Raw genomic sequence first — 15,685 nt, forward strand, 5'->3', positions numbered from 1 at the left:
CAGACCTTTTTAAAAGAAGGCAATCTTTGGGCTTGGGAGGTGCTGGCTGAAGACTTCTATCTGAAAGATCCAGTTTAGAGCCTACAAGAGTTGTCTTTCTGCTCATAATAACTTGGAACAAATGTCAGTAAATAGAGTCTGTTTCTTGTCCAGGGCTCTGGAAATTTTCTCAAAAGAAAAACAGCAACACACAGTGAAAGAAGTGGTGCAGGCAAACTGAAGTACAAATGGCAGAGAAGCCAAAAGCGTGTTTGCCCTTCCAATCTCGAGCTCATGTTTTTTATGGCATGAAATGTGACATGCACAGTCAGTCGTGGATTTCAAGCTGAGAGTCTGTTATTTGTGATGGCAGTGTAAAATACACAGACCCTTACTCCAAAGAGGTTATGAGAGATTGAGAGCAGAGGACACAGATGGCCCTCAGACCATCATAAGCTGGAGTTTCAAAGCATCCAGCTCATTCATTAGGCAAGAGCAACACCTTATGCCATAACCTGGATAACTGAAGCAGACCTAAAAGAAAAAAACTTTGACTCTTTTCACCCTAGTCCACAGCCTATCCCACAGATCAGCATACAGATATGATTGAACAAGTGCCAAGGCATAGGACTATCTGGAAATCTGGCAACACTGGCTGCACCAATCTCTTCTATCCCCAAGTGCCTGATAGCCAGAAGGGTACCATTAACCTAAAACTTACCTAGGATAGGAGCTTTTTTTGTGATTTTCTGCGTCTAGATTTTTCCCTTCCCCAAGAAAGGTAGCAGAAGGTTTGGGACAATCTAGAAATGGGCACACACCTGGGAAAGTGTATCCCTTCTGCTTTAAAAAAAAAAGATTTATAGAGTAAGGACAGAACATTCAGACAGCTCAGGGCACTCTGATTTCCAAGAACAAGCTATAAAAACCATTTAGATTGTCTGAAAATTCTTCGGCATTTCCCTTTCATGTTTCCAAAGCAATTTCCAAGGTAAGTTGATAGGTAGTGCAGACCAACCTTCCTAGGACTGCCACAGGTGAAGGGAAATGTAGCAGGGGAAATGATTACATGGATCAATAGGATTTTGCCTTTATCATATTTGTTTGATGCTAGAACACATTCTCCTCTGCTAATTTGTGGCTGAACTGATGCAAATACATGGATTTTCATGTAAGTACAGCATACTGCTTTATGGCTGCAGAATGTTGATGAGCTCAGCTTGATCAGGAGAAAATCCCTGCCCAGGCTTTAGTAGAAACCTGCAGACACACTGATAGCAGAACAGTGGTTCTGCCAGCCTCAGTGGGATGTGGCACTTGCAAACAGCATGAGTCATTTGCCCTGGAGCTGTAGTAGCAGAGAAGATCTGAAGATCTAGATCAAATTGGTGAATCTGCAGCATCTGACACAGTTTAAGAGGTTAAGCCTATTTGTAGACAAATGAGGGTAATTTTCATAGCTGAAGGGATTATGTGTTGTTTTTTTTTTAATAAATTCATAATAAACTCTAGGAAGGAGAATACTGAGACCTGTACTCAGATAACTCTGTGGAGATGAGAGGAAGTTTGTCCAAGACAGGGATGGAGTCGAAGGAGCCAGAAACTCAAGAGTGCATTATCCTCAGTGCTTTGTTTTTATCCACTCACAGGATTAAGTTATGCTTTCAGGACAGTACAAAGCATCCCTCTGGAGCCAGACCTTGATCTCCCTGCCTGGTGCATAGGTGGAATCCACAGAATTGCATTTGAAGGGGGAAGAGATAGAGATAGAATGGGAGAGATAGAATGGATGTGCATCCATGGGCAAACAAGTCCCTTCTTTTCAGGGGAATTTCTATTCATCGTTTCTTGTCTTACTTCTCCTTTAGTCAAATATAATGCTTCATATAATTAAAAAAGGGACAACATTTTGCTCTTCTAATGACATGAAATACTTGAACAGGCAAATTGTAAACTACTAGCCTTATAGTTCTGTGGTAGCTCACACCACTTCTCATTTTGGTCATGTCACCTTTCTGTGTCTGTGGATTATGTCTCGTAGCAGAATCAACTCAAAGCCAATTTAGAATTTTGCCTAAAGGAAACCCTCCAGGAAACCCCCTTGGTTATCACTAGTGGTGAACATGAGAGTCAGTTTGCCAGTGGGCATCAGCAGTGCAGTTATGTGGCATCATCAGGAAGTGAGAAAGGATGGGACTTGCTGAGTGATTGTGGGTCAAACATTATTTCTTTTATGTCTCCAATGCCACGTCATTAAAATAGCAATGATACCAACTCCTTAAGAGTATTTTAGATGAATCCACTAAAGCCTAAAAAACACTGCCTTTTGTGATTTGCCAAAGATTGTTTTTTTACAGTCCCACTGCAGCTTCTTGCACTTCAGGAAGTAACCGCACCTATAGAAACAGTGTTCTTAAATTAACATAATTATGATCTTAAATGAACTAGTAATCATCTGGATAAGTGCAAAGACTTATAAAATGAATATGGGACAGATTTTGACTGAGGCTACCCCTACCCCCCCCAAAAAAGACAAAAAGGCTGAAGTTAGCCCCCACTTCCTTTTCCTAAAATGTGTGGGATTTACACTGCTTTCCATAGAAACCAAGGATGGATTGACTATGGAGTTATATAGACTCACTGGGAAAACAGGGCCTTATGAAAAGGACACAAACACTAGCATGGTTTGCAGGTGGATTGTGCCCATGGACTAGTGATGCTTTCACTTAAGCAAAGGCTCTTCTGCTTGGTGGCAATCTCCCAAGTAAGCTTGAAGATTTGAAAATCATTCCTTTGAGGTCATCTGAAACTTTTTTCCAAATTCAGAGTAATAATATATGGAGCACTCCATGCACTCATGGCATTTACATAACGTAATGTATATGCAATTACATACATACATTACATTCATTTCTACATCCAAGGTCTGTAGGACCAGGTCCTTTCTTGTTCTCCTGGAAAAACCAAGTTTTTCAGTTCTTTCAATGTTTTTACACCAGTCTTTCTGAGACGTCTTCTTACAATGTCCCCTCAGCATCTGTTTTATTTTAAAAGGATAAAAATGCATCAGTCTCACACATTCTTGCTACTTTCAAGCTTCTCCAATTACATTATTTATATGAATCTATTCCCTTTTTTTGTTAGGATTTTTTTATTCTTAGTTTAAGTTTCATATACCCAGTGGCAAGGACAGAGACCTGCGGGTGTGTTGTTTTTAAAAACCATTTTATTTTGTCTGCTCTGTGATGAAAATATCTCTGCAAATGTAGGATTGCAAGGATGTTTGGGCACCTGCCATCACTCTTATTAACTTTAAGCTGATCCTAGGAACTGGCAGTACTTGACTATCCGGTTCCCAAGTAGCATTTGTGAACTGCAGGAGTCCTTCAATCTTATCTTCCAAGCATGACTCTTTGGGTCCCTGCACTTACCACCTGTCTTGGTAAGCTCAGCTTATTCTGAAATCTTAAAGTTAACATGAGACATCTCCGTTCTTTGGCCTCTGCATGTCTGTCTTGGTACAAAAGGGGACATGGCATGAAGATGCCCAAGCTGGCAAGCCAGGACATTCATCTGCACTTATGCAAGTCAGAATTCCCTAATTTTTGGCCTGGACCTTATTCTGACAGTAGATGGGTCAAATGCTTCGAAGAGCCTTGTGGCATTGGTTAAGTCTCCCAGGACTAGAATGGGGCTCCTTGGTGCTCTACTGTTTCTCACACGTTCCCAAAAGCGGCTCCACTCAGCAGAGGCTAGCAAACCAATTAACTGCCTTTGAAAATTCTGGCCTTGGTCTTTATGATGAGATCCTCTTGATAATAGCACTGCCTGGAGTGAGCAAAGAGCTTTCCTTGTTTTCCTCAATCAGAATTCAAGCAAACTTCTGCTGACCTCTTCATTTTGGCCATTTGATTTCAATGGGAAATGGACTGCACAGGGAACTTGGACCTCAAGCCTTGTATATTTTCTCTAATATTCTTTTATCTTCACTAAAAAACATTTACTAATATATTAAGCTAATATTTCTCCAGAGAGGGTCACACACAGTTCAGCATGCATCTTGCATCCAGAGATTTCTTCAGGTCTCTAGTGTTAAGTTTTTCTAAATAGGTCAGGTATTTACTTGCTGTTGCTGAAGGGAACAAGCAGAGCCCTTCTAGTTGACATCTAAAATAATGAAAAGAAAACCATATGTAAACCATACTTTCTGGAAATAAACTAACCCTTCTACATTTACAGGGTCAAGGGAGTACGAGTGACCCCATATATCCCCATGTGACTGCCCAAGTTGCTACATAGCAGAGGAAAACAGGTCACACAGATGTAGTTACAGAAGCTGAAATGGGGATGCAGGGGAGATGAGGAAATGCTGCCAGATTTAGAGTAACAGGTGGTTCCTCTGTGGCATCCATGAGGGACGAGTGGAGCTGGGTGCTGAGAGCAACCTCTGCAAAGGCACCTGCACAACATGGGGTGGAAAAGCATCTGCAGGGATGGGGCACCATGGAAAATAAACAGAGGAACCAGCACATCAGGACCAATATATACCAAAGGGCATCAGCCCTTTCCTATAATTGGTCCTGCAAGGAGCTGTGGAGAAACCCAACCCTGCGATAAAGGCTGTACCTTAGGACTTTGGAAACACAGGATTTAGGCACCTGCTGTCCCAGACTGTGCCTGACTATCAACAAACAGCTTGGCCACGATGCACGGATCCCAGTGAGTGCTTAAATACCTTCATATGTGTGGGTGTTGCTGTCTCAGTTCTCCTGTTTCCTTTCCATGCTGGATAAAAAATAGCTCTCTACCTTGTATGCTGGAAAAAACAAATACATTCTGCTGTGTCAAATGCTATTTGAAATGAGGTTCTTATTTTAGGGGCCCACTCAACTCAGAAGAAATAACACATTCCCATGTTTCCAGCTCAGCAGAGGCACCTCATGTGACCCTGCAAGTTTCTGCCCAGCAGAGGACAGGTCACACAGAGGCGGTGACAGAAATCCAAGCAGAGCACTGTGATCCAGAGAAGATTATCAAGCCCCAGCAGCTATGGGAGTGAACTCATAGCAGGTCAAGAAGAAAACAATTAGTACAAGGTTTGAAACAGTTTCTGGAGAAGCTCAGGGAGACTTCCCATAGACATCTCAGTGTCTCACATGGACAATGATCTTAGTTCTCCATCATCTTATCCCTCATGTGGGCACTGGCACATAATGTGCACTGAAATACTATCCAGCTTTAGGTCACAGCTTACCTCCAATTCATGTTCTTGAGCCTGTCCAAGAGAAGGTAGAGCTGTATTTTTACGTACTAAGCTTACAGGATTACATTGCTGCCACGTGCCCAGGGCTTTCAAAAGATGTAGCCAGACCCTCCCTAGTCCCACTGACCTTTTCCCATTGATGACTAACCTCAGGGCTGCCTGTACGACCAGAGAGCAAACGAGTCCAGAGTGGCAGTTCCTTGGCAGTGGCTTTATTCAGCTTTCAGTGCCGCATTTAATAACTCTGGATGGCACTTATTGGAATAGATTTTCCAGCAAGTGGCATGCCAAAGTCTTGATGAAATCAGGCCTTCTGTCCTATGTCAATCACCTACCTTTTGCCAATTCAAAAGTGCTATCCATGCTGAAAAAGCAAGTCCCAAGGAGAACTTCAGCCCAGAGCACACAGCTAAACCTGGCCTAACAATAGGCTGCAGTAAAAAGAGGTCATCAGTGCATGGTCTTCAACCTGTTCTTCTACACTTTGCGTTGAACAACAGACTCCCCAAACTACTGGAGGTACTTCCAAGTGTCTTCCTATCTGTTTCATGGGAACCCTTTCATGGTCACTGGAACTAGAATGTGCACAGGTATGGGTATCTGCTGAGGGGCAACAAAATAGAAGTGCATCCACAACCTTATTTTGGAGACACTACATAGTCTTTACTTAAACAGCTGATTATATATATGTGAAGATTTTAGGGTGTGGGCAAAGCTAATTCTCAGCTCATGGCCTAAGCCTGTCCTTGCTAAATATGCAAAAGTAGACATTGTTCTCACCCTAGATTAGGTTATAGTTTCAGTTCTTGTTGTTCCCTGGTGTCAATGGGAAGTATGTTCTCTGGCATCTGCATCAGGCGCATTTGCACCAGTCCCCGATGGCTGCAGAGCTGCAAATTCTGCTTGTGGGTGGTGACTTTGCCTCCGGATCTTTTGTTTTCAAAATGCAGCTGCAGAGGAGAGGAACATGGCATCATTATCGCTATGAAAGGTCTTTTCATCCCCTGTGGTTTCCGGGTTAGAGCTGTGTTGGCTGAGGATTCCTCCCCCAGGGTGGAGGAGTAATGGAAATGCAGCCTAAAACAGGATCAGGAGGAAGATGTGAAAATGAGCACAAATGCACAGCGTATGAGTCAGTGCCACAAGGAATCTCTATCCCGTAAGTCAGGATCACACCTCCCCTTGGTACAGCAGAGCTGTTCCCACACAAGGAGAAGGCATCATGTGGTGTTCAACATCTTTAAAAGGACTTATGTCCTGACTGAAAGTTTAATAGTGGGAAAATATTTTCAGGTCAGTAACATTTCAGCTTCAGAGAAGGGTAGGAAAAGCAAGCATGACATGCTGCATTCATTATCTGCTGTAAAATAATATGGACCAGGCACTGAGGCCAAATCCTTTGCGTGGTGCAAATCAACCTCCTGATGCTAAACTGATGCTGAACTGATTAACTCTGCTGATGAGCTGGCCTTTGTCATCAAAACCAGTTCTCATACTCTCATGCTGTATTATATTTTAAATTTTTCATTAACAGCCTCACCTCAGACTACTCGGAGGAATCAAACTATAGCTCTAGCATCAGGAGTAGGCAACATGGGCTGAGAAACACCCAAAACAACAGCTCCACTGTCAAGTGTTTCCAGACTCCCAGGGCCTATAAATCCACAATCCATGACAGCCTTGGTTTGCTGATGGCTGGAACTCAGACCTGAGCCTGTGGGTTCTTCAAGGCAGACACCATGTCCTTCAGAGTGGGAAGAATTTGTCCCCCAAGGAAAGAGACAAGGCCCAACAGAGAAAGACCTTCTCCTCTTAGGCAAGCATGAGCAGGGCAAGGCAGAGTCAAACCCAAAGAGCAAAGCCAGGTTTGAGCCGAGCCAGGATAAGTAGGTTGACATTCAAGGCAGCCACAAGCCAGACTAGAGAAGCTGCAGTCTGTTCTGAACCAAAGGTCCAATGGAATGGCATAGTTCAGGTCAAGGAGCAATGTAAAAAGAGTTATTTTTATTGCTGCACATGTTCTTGAGGACAGAAAGCGGAAGTGGGATGTGAAGGGGCAGGACAGAGCACAGAAACGAGTGGGACTGCTGGTGGACTGCAGATCTGACCACTGGGCAAGCATCAGTCCCCTTCACCACCTTCTAGAGAAGCTTATCAAGCCCTGCCTCTTCCAGGGAGCTGGTTGCAGTGAGAGAGCAGATCTGGAAACCCAGGTAGGTCTCATGGTCCATCCATCCAGGCATCATGCTTGACACCAGCCCATCGCTCCTCCGGACGGGCCGCACCAATGTCTGAGGAGCAGCCACATGACACAGAGCCTGCTCACCTGTCATGTGCAGGCAGAGCAATCTGTGGCATTGTGCAACTGTGCAGCAGCACAGCACCAAGCCTGCCCACAGGCAACCTCAAAGCCCAGGGAGGCATCTCACATTCTCCTGCCATGACTGTGGCTTGTCTGGCCGCACCCAGCTCCCTGCCACGTCACAGCAGGTGTTCCAGTGCCAACCCTCCTTCCAGCAGCTCTCCCGGGCAAAGCAGGAGGAGCTTCTCCAGGAGAGAAGGTGCTCACAGAGGTGATGGACAGCAGGTGTCACTCCCCACTGGATTGGGCAGATGGTTTTGGGACAACCACCACAAGATGAGGATGACTCGGCTGCCCCTGCATGCTCGAATATCCTATCAGCCTGGGAGACACACTGGAAAATCCAGGACAGCAAGGGCCTAGGACTTGGCCCAGGACTCATCCCAGGATGGCAGCCTGGGCCATAGCTGTGCCCTTGGCACCCATTTCCCAACTGGTTCCTCAGAGGTGTCCATGCAGATGTGCACCTGCACAGGCAGAGGGACACTTGTCACCCCCTGGATCAGTAGGACATGGCCAAAGGCAGGCCTTGAGCCATAATGGGTCTGCTCTCCATGCCTCCTGGTTTAGGGGTGGGCTGTGACATGGTACACTGTGTTATAAAAGCCTTTGTGTAATTTCCCACAGTAGCCGGTCTCTACTGAGTTCAGTTTATAAGTACAGTGACTTTTTTCCTAAGTGCTGGACTGATGAATGCCACTGGCATCTGAGGTTCAGGATGTTCCCAATAAAATCGTGTTTCCAAGGGCACATGCACATCTTCCTCTCTTCTATGAATTTACACATCTAGAACCTGGTGAACTGCTGACAAGGCGCAAGGAGGAGTAGGATGCAGGTTATCCTCTGGAATCCATCCTGGCTTATTTGAAAGCAGTTTCAAATGCAAAGTGCTGAGTAGAAGATGCTATTTGTCACTCTTCAGAGCAGATTTTCACTGTAGAGGCCCTAGTCTCATTCACAATAAATTTCCTCATAATGTGCAGGTGATTTATGCCATTCCTCAACTATAAATTATACTTACATTCACTCTGTGGTCTCTTTACATTGTTAAAGTGTAGTGAAGTGACCGTAGGGTAAGTGATAGGGATAATTTGTCTACAAGGAGAAATTCATCAGAATGACTGCGTGCATGGAGTCTTTTTCATCTTGGGAAATACTCTGTATGTTTTCTTCATGTGAAAAAAACATTCACAACACAGATTCAATCTGCAGGCGTTGTTTCCCGTGACCCGAACACCACAGATATGTGCTATATCTTCCTCTAAAATGGGGTCAGGAGTTATGAATCTATTCTGTAACTAGCATCATTTTTATTCACAGTATTTATCCAAAGATCCCAAGCAGAGAGTAGAAAGCAATCAGAGTTGTGAATGAGGATAAATTTGTCCTGTTTGCTTTTTTAGGTTTGCTTTTCCAGCATCCAGAGAATATATCTCTTCCTATTATAAGCTATTTTTCCAGAGTGATTTTACTTACAGTCAAAAATGAGCATTGTGAAATCAACTGTTAAATTTAGATCTTTGAGCTGTTTCCATCAGAACAAAAACACAGGGATTTGTAGCTGTCAGCTTCCCTAAAACTGATTCATACAGAAAGACCAAATCCTGAGCTCAATTAATTTAAGATGGTTTCCAGTCATACCAGAGACACAGGCATGAAAGGTGCCTTTGGACCTTAGGATGAGGATCTTTTGAGCATTTCAGGCAATGACCAGATCAGGAAAGGTAGCTGGGAGAGAGCCACTTTAGTGGTTTCTCACTGCTAGCTTCCTGCTGAAACTTTTGAAAGAGGAAAACATTCCTGGTTTCTCATTTTTATTTCTATTTTAGGATATTACTTTGGCTACAGTTGGAGTTTTCTAGCTTTGAGAGCCAAATTCTACCATTAGATCAGCAGGGCATTTTATCTGGGAGGAGAAGAACATTGGCTGGAACATGTAATGGAGGACCAGCAGGATTCTTCTGCATTCCAAATAGCGGTCTTGGGGGATCTATGCTGATTCTGTGCTTGGGATAATGTTGTATATTCCTCAAGAGGGAGCAGTTCTAGTACTACCTACACCACTAAAAACATATGCCATATTTGTCTATACTAGGGACTAAGTCCTCCCAGGAACTGTCTGATAACTTTTGAGCCCAGATTGCTTAATATGCTAAATTACAGACAATTACTTTATTATTCTGGACAGAGTATTTTTGTCCAACATGTCAGGGAGATGAACACTGTTCATAAGATAATGCTTCTGAAGTTCTCGGCAGTGCTTTCTGAGAAAAGGTGTCCTTCTGGTTCACTGGTAAAAGCGACATCTTCCCATAAGAGTGAATCAACTAGTTACTGGATAAGCTCCTGCCTTCAGAGCTATACTTTACTCTTGGATTTTAGTCCAAGAACTACATTTGGGGCCAAAAATCTGGTATCTGCCAGCTTGAGTTTTTAGCCTCCTCTGTTAGTCCAGCAAACCAGAACAATGGTCTGACTGATACTGTTTATTTGCAGGAATTGGTTACACCACTTAAAGCTTTTATGTGCAGGCTCGTTTTTTTTGTTGTTTTGAATGTCCTTTACATCAGGTTAGTTTGTCCCACCCCTGATCCTGTGTCACCTCTGTGTGGCTTCTTCTAGGGGAAAAAAACATACAGACTGACTGCTGCTGATAGCCTGTACAGGATAAAGTAAATTAAAACCACACATGTGGTTGGTCAAAAAATTAGGTTTACATGTGAAGAGGCATAATTCTAGTGCTACCTTTCTGTATCCCTGTTAAACATCGTGGAACCTGTTATTAACACATTTTATGCTGCCAACTGTATGAGCCATTTCACTAGTAAAGACCAAAACCCCCAGGAAGCACTGAAGTTGTCCTCCCAGAGAAGGAAAATGTTATGAGTCGCTGATGCTGGTGCACCACAGAAGGCTTTCAGTGGCTCAGAAGGTCATCCAATAGAAAAGGATAAAAAAGCAGAGAAACAAAAATCCCATCTCCTGAGGCACAGTGAGGTAACATCACCGTAAGTAGCAAACCCTTGGTGTTTCTAAACACAGGAGTTTGCCTGGAAATTTCATGAAAAAACGTCATACACTTGAATTTAACCTTTTCCTACTGGAAACATTGCAGCCAGACATTTTACCTGCTGAGCTGTATTGACAATGCATGGGCTACAGCTGGGGGAAAGAGAGAATTTGGGAGGCGATGTCCTCTTCTGCCCTTTGTGCTATCCATGCCTGGGGAACAGGGGGATATTTTTGGAATACTATTTTAAATTTCAGGGAGGGGCTATCAGGTTTCATTTCATCTGTTGGTCCTGATCTGTGGTGCCAATCAAGCTATAGTTTTAAATTATAAAATGGAGTCCTATGTGGTGAGGAGCACAAGAAGAGACAATGCCCTTCTTCACAGTTGGAGTTACCTGTGGCGATCTGTGCTTTCACCACTATGTCCATGTTACTGCAATTACTGTCTGCCTCGGACTTATTGATTTGAAGCCTATTATGTCAGCTTAGCCAGTCAGATCAGAGCAGTAATGCTCTGCTCTCCATATATCAGCCCCCAGAGGGAGAGAAAATGGATTCCTCTTTCTGGAGGGACTGCGAATTTTCTAAGTGTGTGATGGCAAATTCATGGCACAGCTGACATCCTCTAAATCCTCGAGTCTTTACCCGAGGCTCCCTCAGGAAGATCCATCCAGACCCCATACACCCCAGTAAAGAAGGATCAACATGGAGTACGAATTACCCCCCCAACGCATTCCCTTCCACTCTGGGAATAGTATCCATCTGTGCTTTGCATTTTGTCCCTTCTTTACAGCCTACAATCTTTCAGACATTTTGCTTTTACACCAACTAATGCTGAAACATCTGAGGATCATAGAGTGTGACCATGCAGGGAAGATGGCCCAGAGATGCACTGAGCATATCTGTTTATATCCAGATAAGACTGGGTATTGGGATGGGGAATGGCTTTGAAGGTCCATCAAGATAAGGGAGTTGAGTGGTATCCCCAGCTGACTTTTCTTGAGAAATACATTTGACTGTAATCTTGCAAAATCCCAGCACTGGGGAAGGGTGAAAAGGAATAAACTGTTCTTATGGTATCAGCCATTTTTTAAAACTTCAGCTACAGTGAAACCACACCAGAAGATAAGGTGGTTTCCAACTCTGATTACATGAACACTTTGGGGCTGATCTTGTGTCCATAGATTTTAAGTTAAATTTACCTCCCCTTTCTTCCTTCAGCTTAAATGTTCTATTCAAAAGACAGCAGGCTTGTCCCAAAGATATCGTGAAATTAGTTGTATAGGAAAAGTAATAAATTTGCATTCTGGCTTGCACAGTTGTATATTGTCTACACTGCTACAATGATCTAATTTAGCTGGAGGAGTCAGACTCCAATATGATGACAAAGGCCGTTTCTGCACAGGCTGAACAGTAACAGCTTTGTACAAGGTAAACAGCAGTGCCTGGGAACAGGGGAAAAAATGGATTCAGGCAGTTTAAGGTAGCTGTCTTATGATGTAGCTCTGCGTTTCAAATAGCTCACAGATCTAAAACTTCAGCTGTTTAATCAGCTGTCACCTCTTCAAGATTTCCTAATTCTCCTACGCTATGCATGCTGCCTCGGATGATTCGTATTTTCCACAGACACATGATGAGACCTCCGTTAGGGCCTACGTGTCTGTCATTACCCTCCCACACCAGAGCTAATGTCCTTCCCATAATGGATATTGATATATAGATATACACAACACATCCCCTTCCAGAAAAGCTTTCCAGGCTTTTTCTCCATTAAGTTAACCTCTATTGTATTACCTGAAATTAATTTTGCTGCATGTTGAATGTTGGATGTTCAACCAAAAGATGAATGCTGTTAAGTGCTTACATGAGTTTCATGCTTAATGGAATATCTGATCACTAAACTTGGATCTAGAAGTGTTTTCCTTCCCTGTGCTCCAGCTGGTGTACTTACAGTGGTCACACTTTAAAAGTCAGCATACACTGCACAGTGCTCAACACCCTCTCATGCACAGCACAGTATCCGCTGGGAAATCTTTTCTCTTTACCAGCAGCTCTGCCTCCGGACAGCAGGGCTGGAAGAAAGGTACTACAGCCATCAGCAAAAAGCCTCATTGGAACCACCATAGAGTTTCAAGCAAGAATATTCCTTAGAGACACAAACTGCAAATTTAAGAACAGAACCTGCTGCACTATTATCAGTGGGAAAGTCACCAACAGCAGATGCAGATGCCAAATTAGCTGTTCTGGCAGCAGAAGATTGTTTTGCACTATTAGATGGATACAGTTACTGTGTCCCACCTAGCCTGGGCAAACACCTGGTGAGTTAGAGCAGAAGAACCTTAAAATTAAGTACAAACTTAGAAGCACTCACCTTTTTTTGATGCAATATGGGTGGGAAACCACATTAGAGAATACAAGAAAAAAAGTAAATCCTGCTCCCAGGGACCTTCAACCTAAAGAATAGGCTGGAACAGACTCAGCTGATAAACTTGTTCTTGCAGTCAATTACTGTAATTTAACAATTTCCTGCCTGTGAGCTGAGTCAGGGTAACTGTCCCAGAGCACACTTCTGACTCCAGTGGAACCGAGATAACCTGACCTTGTGTACCCTGTGTACCCTTGCATCGCCCCACAGTTGGTGCACACGAGGAGCAAGGAGCCACGGTGTTCCTGCAGCTCTCTTTGTGCCCAGGGACTTGTTAAACCCAGGCAAGTGTGCATCTTGGCTACCAAAAAAAAAACAGAAGAAAAGTTCTCTCCTGGGACAGGTGATGCATTTTGGATCAGTGGGACAAAATTTTCTCCTGAACTGGCCTTTAGCTGTAATGTGGCAGCTCACATATCTTACCGTGAGCCAAGGAAGGATGACAGGTAACTTTTTTTTCCCTTTAGGATTGATTTTCAGTGGCTGGGTAGAGCACCTAACTGCTTCTGCAGAGCTCAGAGGCTCTTCATGCACACCAGCTCTTGCCAAAAATCCCCCTAAAATCGATGTTGCAGCCACACAGGTGGCCTGCTTGGACTTCTTCTGAATTATGACCCTGCTGAGTTTGCTGAGTTATTCAGGGTCCTGCAGTACCATATGCCAATTTTATTATGTCTGGGATTAATTACTTTTTGCCTCAACCTCAACCACCCAAACCCCTGTCAAAGTATAAAGGGGTCTTTTTCTGACTCTTAGATATTGTCACAGCTTGTTCCTCAGGCTTTGGGAAAGGACCTTGTGATACTCTCTAAAAAATGCTTCTGTCCATCAGCCAAGTGTGGAGATGAGCAACTCAGCACTAGGCTGTGTAATTGCAGTGAGTAAGAGACAGGACTTGTCTTCTGAATGGGAAGACCCTCAAAGCAGCAGTTATTTCCTGCAGTTTTAACTACATTTTAAAATTTAAAAATCAAGATGCTAGATATGTATTTATAAAGATAGATCTGGTACTACTTAGATCTTCCTTCTATTTTACAAGGAGAAGACTGCCTCTTTCCCAGCTAAATCTTGGAAAAGATGTAGCTGTGGCCAAAGAAATATAGACTTACTCTGAATTCATTCCTCCTGTTGCAGGTACCAGTGTTGTGCCCTCTCCTTGCAGCTACCAACTCTGGACTGATGAAAAACATCTTGGAGAGTATCTCTCTTGGGCTATTTCCAGGCTGCCTCCTCTTTTCCAGGACATTTTAGAAGCTGGGTTCCCATTGCTTGCAGAAAGACTAAGAGATCCCAAAAATGCAGTAGCCACCCATCATCATTTATAGCACAGCATGTGCTGAAAAATCCCTGCTTGTAATAGTAGTGATACTGCTGTGAGTCCTTGGCACTTTCTCTGCAAATTCACTTTCTTCCTGGAAAAATCAGGCACACTCCACTCCATGCCTGGCCAAGAAAGTCCAGATGCTTTATTGCTTCATTCTCATGCTGCGTTTAGATTTTTAATGCTTTCATGTGAAAACACATGGGAACCCTAAGTCAATATTCTATTTATTTCTTCTATAAAGTCACTTCTTGGTGCGAGATTTAAAGGTTACAAGCAGTGAATGGCTGTTGACTCCAGGGGTTACTCTTATAAAGCAAACCAACACTGATTTTTATTTCTGTTTATCTGATGCTTGCAGAACACTACACACCATGTAAACAACACAAGGCACCAAGGGGGAAGTTGAAAGCGAGAACTGACCACTGTGGTTAAGTCTGCACACAGCACAGGCAAGCACAAAAAAGTGGATTAAAAACTGTTATGACTGAGCCACAAAGTGTTTGCCTCTTCTGGAGCAATACCAAGCCGGAGAGAGATGAAACCAAAGCCCCTAAGTTATGTCTCTAATATCTACTTGAAGGGAAAACTCAGATATGCGGTGGCCTTCAGCAGCAGGTCTGATATGACAAAGTTCAGTTTCCATGCAACTGTCGATAGAAAAAGAAAAGGATTATAAAAATATCTTACTTGTATGTATTCAGATTAAGTGCCGGCATTAAGGTTGCCTGTGGGCAGTGATAGGCAGAACAAGGGAAAGGAGCCAACCTGGTATGATGCCTCCTATCTGCTCCTCTAAAAGGCCCTGGGCATGAGAGGTGGCCCACTGAGCAGCTGTGCCCTTCTAAGACCTCCCTAGGAGGGAAGGGAAGAGTTTCTCACCTTTTCCAGGACACATAAATCCCTGCGGTCCTGGTTCTCAAAATTATGCATAAGCTTCTCTGTAACAAAAAGGCCTGGTACACTGGCATCATTCCCTGAAATTGGCAGTGCCAAGTACTCAAGGACCAGTACATAGCCTTAAAAAACATAATATTCCTTCTTGATTGTCTTCTTAACCAAAACACATGGTAATTTGCATTTTCTGAATCACAGGAGCATGCTTGGAAGTCACTTTGTAGCTTCTCTGCAACTGTCAGGGCTCCAAAGGTGCATTCTGGATTTAAACTGAAAGCTGAGCTTCTCACCCCAAAACTATGCTCCAGATATTAGTGCTGTCAAAAGAAAGCCAGCTATCACAAGGTTTATGATAAAAATCAGAAAGCCAGCAACCGTCTTTCCAGCAAAGCATTCTTTGTGGCTACGAATATCCAGCTGAATCTC

At 43.5% G+C, this 15,685-nt stretch overlaps 1 long non-coding RNA gene across 2 annotated transcripts; it reads right to left on the reverse strand.

Moving 5' to 3' along the window:
• Window positions 1-440: 440 nt before the first annotated feature.
• Window positions 441-13,251, reverse strand: LOC135409708 (uncharacterized). 2 transcript variants are annotated; one of them, XR_010428328.1, is made up of 4 exons: window positions 12,988-13,251; window positions 6,023-6,192; window positions 4,715-4,795; window positions 441-4,146 (listed from the first exon to the last, which is right to left on the reverse strand). It is a non-coding gene; the product is annotated as an uncharacterized LOC135409708 (long non-coding RNA). The 2 variants fall into 2 exon arrangements; XR_010428331.1 differs by lacking the exons at window positions 6,023-6,192; window positions 12,988-13,251 and adding an exon at window positions 5,391-5,987.
• Between the last annotated feature and the right edge of the window lie 2,434 nt (window positions 13,252-15,685).

This window comes from Pseudopipra pipra, chromosome 1 (genome assembly GCF_036250125.1).
Source record: "Pseudopipra pipra isolate bDixPip1 chromosome 1, bDixPip1.hap1, whole genome shotgun sequence".
NCBI classification, from domain to species: domain Eukaryota; kingdom Metazoa; phylum Chordata; class Aves; order Passeriformes; family Pipridae; genus Pseudopipra; species Pseudopipra pipra.